The sequence below is a fragment of the Pan troglodytes genome, chromosome X (assembly GCF_028858775.2).
Source record: "Pan troglodytes isolate AG18354 chromosome X, NHGRI_mPanTro3-v2.0_pri, whole genome shotgun sequence".
Taxonomy (NCBI): Eukaryota; Metazoa; Chordata; class Mammalia; order Primates; family Hominidae; genus Pan; species Pan troglodytes.
Window position 1 is genome coordinate 94,212,448 of NC_072421.2, and position 8,266 is coordinate 94,220,713.

Genomic DNA, 8,266 nt, shown 5'->3' on the forward strand with positions numbered 1-8,266 from the left:
GGTCTTGTCAGACAGTGGGTGCAAGACAGTGGGTGCAGCGCACCAAGCATGAGCCAAAGCAGGGCGAGGCATCACCTCACTCAGGAAGTGCAAGGGGTCAGGTAATTCCCTTTCTTAGCCAAGGGAAGGAGTGACAGACGGCACCTGGAAAATCGGGTCACTCCCACCCTAATACTACACTTTTCCAATGGTCTTAGCAAACCGCACACAAGGAGGTTATATCCAGTGCCTGGCTCGGAGGGTCCCACGCCCATGGAGCCTCACTCATTGCTAGCACGGCAGTCAGAGATCAAACTGCAAGGCAGCAGCGAGGCTGGGGGATGGGCGCCCGCCATTGCTGAGGCTTGAGTAGGTAAACAAAGAGGCCAGGAAGCTTGAACTGGGTGGAGCCCACCACACCTCAAGGAGGCCTGCCTGCCTCTGTAGACTCCACCTCTGGGAGCAGGGCATAGCTGAACAAAAGGCAGCAGCAACCTCTGCAGACTTAAATGTCCCTGTCTGACAGCTTTGAAGAGAGTAGTGGTTCTCCCAGCACGCAGCTTGAGATCTGAGAACGGACAGACTGCCTCCTCAGGTGGGTCCCTGACCCCTGAGTAGCCTAACTGGGAGGTACCCCCTAGCAGGGGCAAACTGACACCTCACATGGCCAGGTACCCCTCTGAGACAAAGCTTCCAGAGGAATGATCACGCAGCAACATTTGATGTTCAGCAATATTTGCTGTTCTGCAGCCTCCGCTGCTAATACCCAGGCAAACAGGTTCTGCAGTGGACCTCCAGCAAACTCCAACAGACTTGCAGCTGAGGGTCCTGACTGTTAGAAGGAAAACTAACAAACAGAAAGGACATCCACACCAAAACCCCATCTGTACATTACCATCATCAAAGACCAAAGGTAGATAAAACCACAAAGACGGGGAAAAAACAGAGCAGAAAAGCGAAAATTCTAAAAATCAGAGCACCTCTCCCCCTCCAAAGGAATGCAGCTCCTTGCCAGAAAAGGAACAAAGCTGGACAGAGAATGACTTCGGTTGAGTTGAGAGAAGATGGCTTCAGAGGATTAAACTTCTCCGAGCTAAAGGAGGAAGTTCAAACCCATTGCAAAGAAGGTAAGAACCTTGAAAAAAGATTAGACAAATGCCTAACTTTCTAGTGTTAGTGTTAACCAGTGTAGAGAAGTCCTTAATGACCTGCTGGAGCTGAAAACCATGGCACAAGAACTACATGACGAATGCACAAGCCTCAGTAGCCGACTCGATCAACTGGAAGAAAGGGTATCAGTGATTGAAGATCAAATTAATGAAATGAAGTGAGAAGAGAAGTTTTGAGAAAAAAGGGTAAAAAGAAATGAACAAAGCCTCCAAGAAATATGGGACTATGTGAAAAGACCAAGTCTATGTCTGACTGGTGTACCTGAAAGTGATGGGGAGAATGGAACCAAGATGGAAAACACTCTGCAGGATATTATCCAGGAGAACTTCCCCAACCTAGCAAGGCAGGCCAACATTCAAATTCAGGAAATAGAGAATGCCACAAAGATACTCCTTGAGAAGAGCAATTCCAAGACACAAGTCAGATTCACCAAAGTTGAAATGAAGGAAAAAATGTTAAGGGCAGCCAGAGAGAAAGGTCAGGTTACCCACAAAGGGAAGCCCATCAGACTAACAGCTGATCTCTCAGCAGAAACTCTACAAGCCAGAAGAGAGTGGGGGCCAATATTCAACATTCTTAAAGAAAAGAATTTTCAACTTAGAATTTCATATCCAGCTAAACTAAGCTTCATAAGTGAAGGAGAAATAAAATCCTCTACAGACAAGCAAATGCTGAGAGAATTTGTCACCACCAGGCCTGCCCTAAAAGAGCTCCTGAAGGAAGCACTAAACATGGAAAGGAACAACCTGTACCAGCCACTGCAAAAACATGCCAAATTGTAAAGACCATCAAGGCTAGGAAGAAACTTCATCAACTAACAAGCAAAATAACCAGCTAACATCATAATGACAGGATCAGATTCACACATAACAATACTAACCTTAAATGTAAATCGGCTAAATGCTCCAAGTAAAAGACACAGACTGGCAAATTGGATAAAGAGTCAAGACCCATCAGTGTGCTGTATTCAGGACACCCATCTCACATGCAGAGACACACATAGGCTCAAAATAAAGGGATGGAGGAAGATCTACCAAGCAAAGGGAAAACAAAAACAGGCAGGGGTTGCAATCCTAGTCTCTGATAAAACAGACTTTAAACCAACAAAGATCAAAAGAGACAAAGAAGGCCATTACATAATGGTAAAGGGATCAATTCAACAAGAAGAGCTAACTATCCTAAATATATATGCACCCAATACAGGAGCACCCAGATTCATAAAGCAAGCCCTTAGAGACCTACAAAGAGACTTAGACTCCCACATAATAATAATGGGAGACTTTAACACCCCACTGTCAACATTAGACAGATCAACGAGACAGAAAGTTAACAAGGATATCCAGGAATTGAACTCAGCTCTGCACCAAGTGGACCTAATAGATATCTACGGAACTCTCCACCCCAAATCAACAGAATATACATTCTTCTCAGCACCACATCACACTTATTCCAAAATTGACCACAGAGTTGGAAGTAAAGCTCTCCTCAGCAAATGTAAAAGAACAGAAATTATAACAAACTGTCTCTCAGACCACAGTGCAATCAAACTAGAAATCAGGATTAAGAAACTCACTCAAAACCGCTCAACTACATGGGAACTGAACAATCTGCTCCTGAATGACTACTGGGTACATAACGAAATGAAGGCAGAAATAAAGATGTTCTTTAAAACCAACGAGAACAAAGACACAACATACCAGAATCTCTGGGACACATTCAAAGCAGTGTGTAGAGGGAAATTTATAGCACTAAGTGCCCACAAGAGAAAGCAGGAAAGATCTGAAATAGATACCCTGACATCACAATTAAAAGAACTAGAGAAGCAAGAGCAAACACATTCAAAAGCTAGCAGAAGGCAAGAAATAACTAAGATCAGAGCAGAACTAAAGGAAATAGAGACACAAAAAATCCTTCAAAAAATTAGTGAATCCAGGAGCTGGTTTTTTGAAAAGGTCAACAAAATTGATAGACCGCTAGCAAGATTAATAAAGAAGAAAAGAGAGAAGAGTCAAATAGATGCAATAAAAAGTGATAAAGGGGATATTACTACCGATCCCACAGAAATACAAACTACCATCAGAGAATACTATAAACACCTCTACACAAATAAACTAGAAAATCAAGAAGAAATGGATAAATTCCTCAACACATACACCCTCCCAAGACTAAAACAGGAAGAAGTTGAATCCCTGAATAGACCAATAACAGGCTCTGAAATTGAGGCAATAATTAATAGCCTACCAACCAAAAAAAGTCCAGGACCAGACGGATTCACAGCCGAATTCTAACAGAGGTACAAGGAGGAGCTGGTACCATTTCTTCTGAAACTATTCCAATCAATAGAAAAAGAGGGAATCCTCCCTAACTCATTTTATGAGGCCAGCATCATCCTGATACCAAAGCCTGGCAGAGACACAACAAAAAAAGAGAATTTTAGACCAATATCCTTGATGAACATCGATGCAAAAATCCTCTACAAAACACTGGCAAAGAGAATCCAGCAGCACATCAAAAAGCTTATCCACCATGATTAAGTGGGCTTCATCTCTGGGATGCAAGGCTGGTTCAACATATGAAAATCAATAAACGTAATCCAGCATATAAACAGAACCAAGGACAAAAACCAGATGATTATCTCAATAGATGCAGAAAAGGCCTTTGACAAAATTCAACAACCCTTCATGCTAAAAACTCCCAATAAATTAGGTATTGATGGGACGTATTTCAAAATAATAAGAGCTATCTATGACAAACCCACAGCCAATATCATACTGAATGGGCAAAAACTGGAAGCATTCCCTTTGAAAACTGGCACAAGACAGGGATGCCCTCTCTCACCACTCCTATTCAACATAGTGTTGGAAGTTCTGGCCAGGGCAATCAGGCAGGAGAAGGAAATAAAGGGTATTCAATTAGGAAAAGAGGAAGTCAAATTGTCCCTGTTTGCAGACGACATGATTGTTTATCTAGAAAACCCCATTGTCTCAGCCCAAAATCTCCTTAAGCTGATAAGCAACTTCAGCAAAGTCTCAGGATACAAAATCAATGTACAAAAATCACAAGCATTCTTATACACCAACAACAGACAAACAGAGAGCCAAATCATGAGTGAACTCCCATTCACAATTTCTTCAAAGAGAATAAAATACCTAGGAATCCAACTTACAAGGGATGTGAAGCACCTCTTCAAGGAGAACTACAAGCCACTGCTCAAGGAAATAAAAGAGGATACAAACAAATGGAAGAACATTGCATGCTCATGGGTAGGAAGAATCAATATCGTGAAAATGGCCATACTGCCCAAGGTAATTTACAGATTCAATGCCATCCCCATCAAGCTACCAATGACTTTCTTCACAGAATTGGAAAAAACTACTTTAAAGTTCATATGGAACCAAAAGAGAGCCCGCATCGCCAAGTCAATCCTAAGCCAAAAGAACAAAGCTGGAGGCATCACACTACCTGACTTCAAACTATACTACAAGGCTACAGTAACCAAAACGGCACAGTACTGGTACCAAAACAGAAATATAGATCAATGGAACAGAACAGAGCCCTCAGAAATAACGCCGCTTACCTACAACTATCTGATCTTTGACAAACCTGAGAAAAACAAGCAATGGGGAAAGGATTCCCTATTTAATAAACGGTGCTGGGAAAACTGGCTAGCCATATGTAGAAAGCTGAAACTGGATCCCTTCCTTACAGCTTATACAAAAATCAATTCAAGATGGATTAAAGATTTAAACGTTAGACATAAAACCATAAAAACCCTAGAAGAAAACCTAGGCATTACCATTCAGGACATAGGCGTGGGCAAGGACTTCATGTCCAAAACACCAAAAGCAATGGCAACAAAAGCCAAAATTGACAAATGGGATCTAATTAAACTAAAGAGCTTCTGCACAGCAAAAGAAACTACCATCAGAGTGAATAGGCAACCTACAACATGGGAGAAAATTTTCGCAACCTACTCATCTGACAAAGGCCTAATATCCAGAATCTACAGTGAACTCAAACAAATTTACAAGAAAAAAACAAACAACCCCATCAAAAAGTGGGCGAAGGACATGAACAGACACTTCTCAAAAGAAGACATTTATGCAGCCAAAAAACACATGAAAAAATGCTCATCATCACTGGCCATCAGAGAAATGCAAATCAAAACCACCATGAGATATCATCTCACACCAGTTAGAATGGCAATCATTAAAAAGTCAGGAAACAACAGGTGCTGGAGAGGATGTGGAGAAATAGGAACACTTTTACACTGTTGGTGGGACTGTAAACTAGTTCAACCATTGTGGAAGTCAGTGTGGCGATTCCTCAGGGATCTAGAACTAGAAATACCATTTGACCCAGCCATCCCATTACTGGGTATATACCCAAATGACTATAAATCATGCTTCTATAAAGACACGTGCACACGTATGTTTATTGCAGCATTATTCACAATAGCAAAGACTTAGAACCAACCCAAATGTCCAACAATGATAGACTGGATTAAGAAAATGTGGCACATATACACCATGGAATACTATGCAGCCATAAAAAATGATGAGTTCATATCCTTTGTAGGGACATGGATGAAATTGGAAATCATCATTCTCAGTAAACTATCGCAAGAACAAAAAACCAAACACCACATATTCTCACTCATAGGTGGGAATTGAACAATGAGATCACATGGACACAGGAAGGGGAATATCACACTCTGGGGACTGTGGTGGGGAGGGGGGAGGGGGGAGGGATAGCATTGGGAGATATACCTAATGCTAGATGACGAGTTAGTGGGTGCAGCGCACCAGCATGGCACATGTATACATATGTAACTAACCTGCACAATGTGCACATGTACCCTAAAACTTAAAGTATAATTAAAAAAAAAAAAGGAAAAAAAAGAAAAAAAAAGTACAATTACTGCTTTCACCAAACAAGGATCGCTACGAATAATTTTTTCTTAATTTTAATTTTTCTTTTTTTATTGGCCTACTTAGGAATTCTACTATGAGTAATTTTTGACTCGATAAATATTTCTAAATTTGCTTGTCTCAAAATATAAATCAATTTACACAAAAACGGTAGTAATACAAGACTGCCTGTCTTAAAGTCTCCCTAAGATTTGGGCCTTAACATTTCTTGTTCATTTTTGTCAAATGGCATTTCACTATTTACCTTTCATTCTTCCAAATGAACACTGAAAAATTACCTGGAAAACTGCTTTCAAGAAACGTAGTCGAGAAAGACTGACACGTTATAATGCTCAGTCTTATCATCTACAAACATACTATGTCTTTCCAAGTAATCTTCTACATTTCTTAAAGCTCGTAGACTTCTTATTTTCCTGCACTGCTTGTGACCGCTAAATACTGTATTTTGCAAAACCTTTCAGTTTTTTTATATGCAAAATTCATGTTATTTTTCAAACAACCCTCTAATTTTTTTTAAACCAGAAGATTATTTTCTATGGTTTCATAGTCTACAAATTACTACTTTCAGATTATCAATTTCTGAGTATACTTTGTTTCTTTCAGTACATGTTATGGTTCTCTATTCTAGTTTTCTAAGTGGTTTTGATTTCTACTTTGGTCTAATAGAGTTTCTGTGCTCCCACGCATTGGGTGAGGTAGAACCAATGCTGTCTGTGTACAATCAAGAATTGATTTTGGTAAACGTTTCAAAGATTAAAAAAAAAAAAAAACTCTCAATAAATTAGGTATTGATGGGACTTATCTCAAAATCATAAGAGCTATTTAGGAGAAACCCACAGCCAATATCATACTGAATGGGCAAAAACTGGAAGCATTCCCTTTGAAAATTGGCACAAGACAGGGATGCCCTCTCTCACCACTCCTATTCAACTTAGTGTTGGAAGTTCTGGCCAGGGCAATGAGACAGGAGAAAGAAATGAAGGGTATTCAATTAGCAAAAGAGGAAGTCAAATTGTCCCTGTTTGCAGATGACATGATTGTGTATTTAGAAAACCCCATCGTCTCAGCCCCAAATCTCCTTAGGGTGATAAGCAACTTCAGCAAAGTCTCAGGATACAAAATCAATGTGCAAAAATCACAAGCATTCTTATACACCAATAACAGACAAACAGAGAGCCAAATCATGAGTGAACTCCCATTCACAATTGCTTCAAAGAGAATAAAATACCTAGGAATCCAACTTACAAGGGATGTGAAGGACCTCTTTAAGGAGAACTACAAAGCTTTGCTCAACAAAATAAAAGAGGACACAAACAAATGGAAGAACATTCCATGCTCATGGGTAGGAAGAATCAATATCACGAAAATGGCCATATTGCCCAAGGTAATTTATAGATTCAATGCCATCCCCATCAAGCTACCAAGGACTTTCTTCACAGAATTGGAAAAAACTACTTTAAAGTTCATATGGAACCAAAAAAGGGCCCACATTGCCAAGACAATCCTAAGCCAAAAGAACAAAGCTGGAGGCATCACACTACCTGACTTCAAACTATACTACAAGTCTACAGTAACCAAAACAGCATAGTACTGGTACCATAACAGAGATATAGACCAATGGAACAGAACAGAACCCTCAGAAGTAATACCACACATCTACAACCATCTGATCTTTGACAAACCTGACAAAAACAAGAAATGGGGAAAGGATTCCCTATTTAATAAATGGTGCTGGGAAAACTGGCTAGCCATATGTAGAAAGCTGAATCTGGATCCCTTCCTTACACCTTACACAAAAGTTAATTCAAGATGGATTAAAGACTTAAATGTTAGACCTAAAACCATAAAAGCTCTAGAAGAAAACCTAGGCAATACCATTCAGGACATAGGCATGAGCAAGGACTTCATGTCTAAAGCACCAAAAGCAATGGCAACAAAAGCCAAAATTGACCAAAGGGATCTAATTAAACTAAAGAGCTTCTGCACAGCAAAAGAAACTACCATCAGAGTGAGCAGGCAACCTACAGAATGGGAGAAAATTTTTGCCATCTACTCATCTGACAAAGGGCTAATATCCAGAATCTACAAGGAACTCCAACAAACTTACAAGAAAAAAACAAACAACCCCATCAACAAGTGGACAAAGGATATGAACAGACACTTCTCAAAAGAAGACATTTATGCAG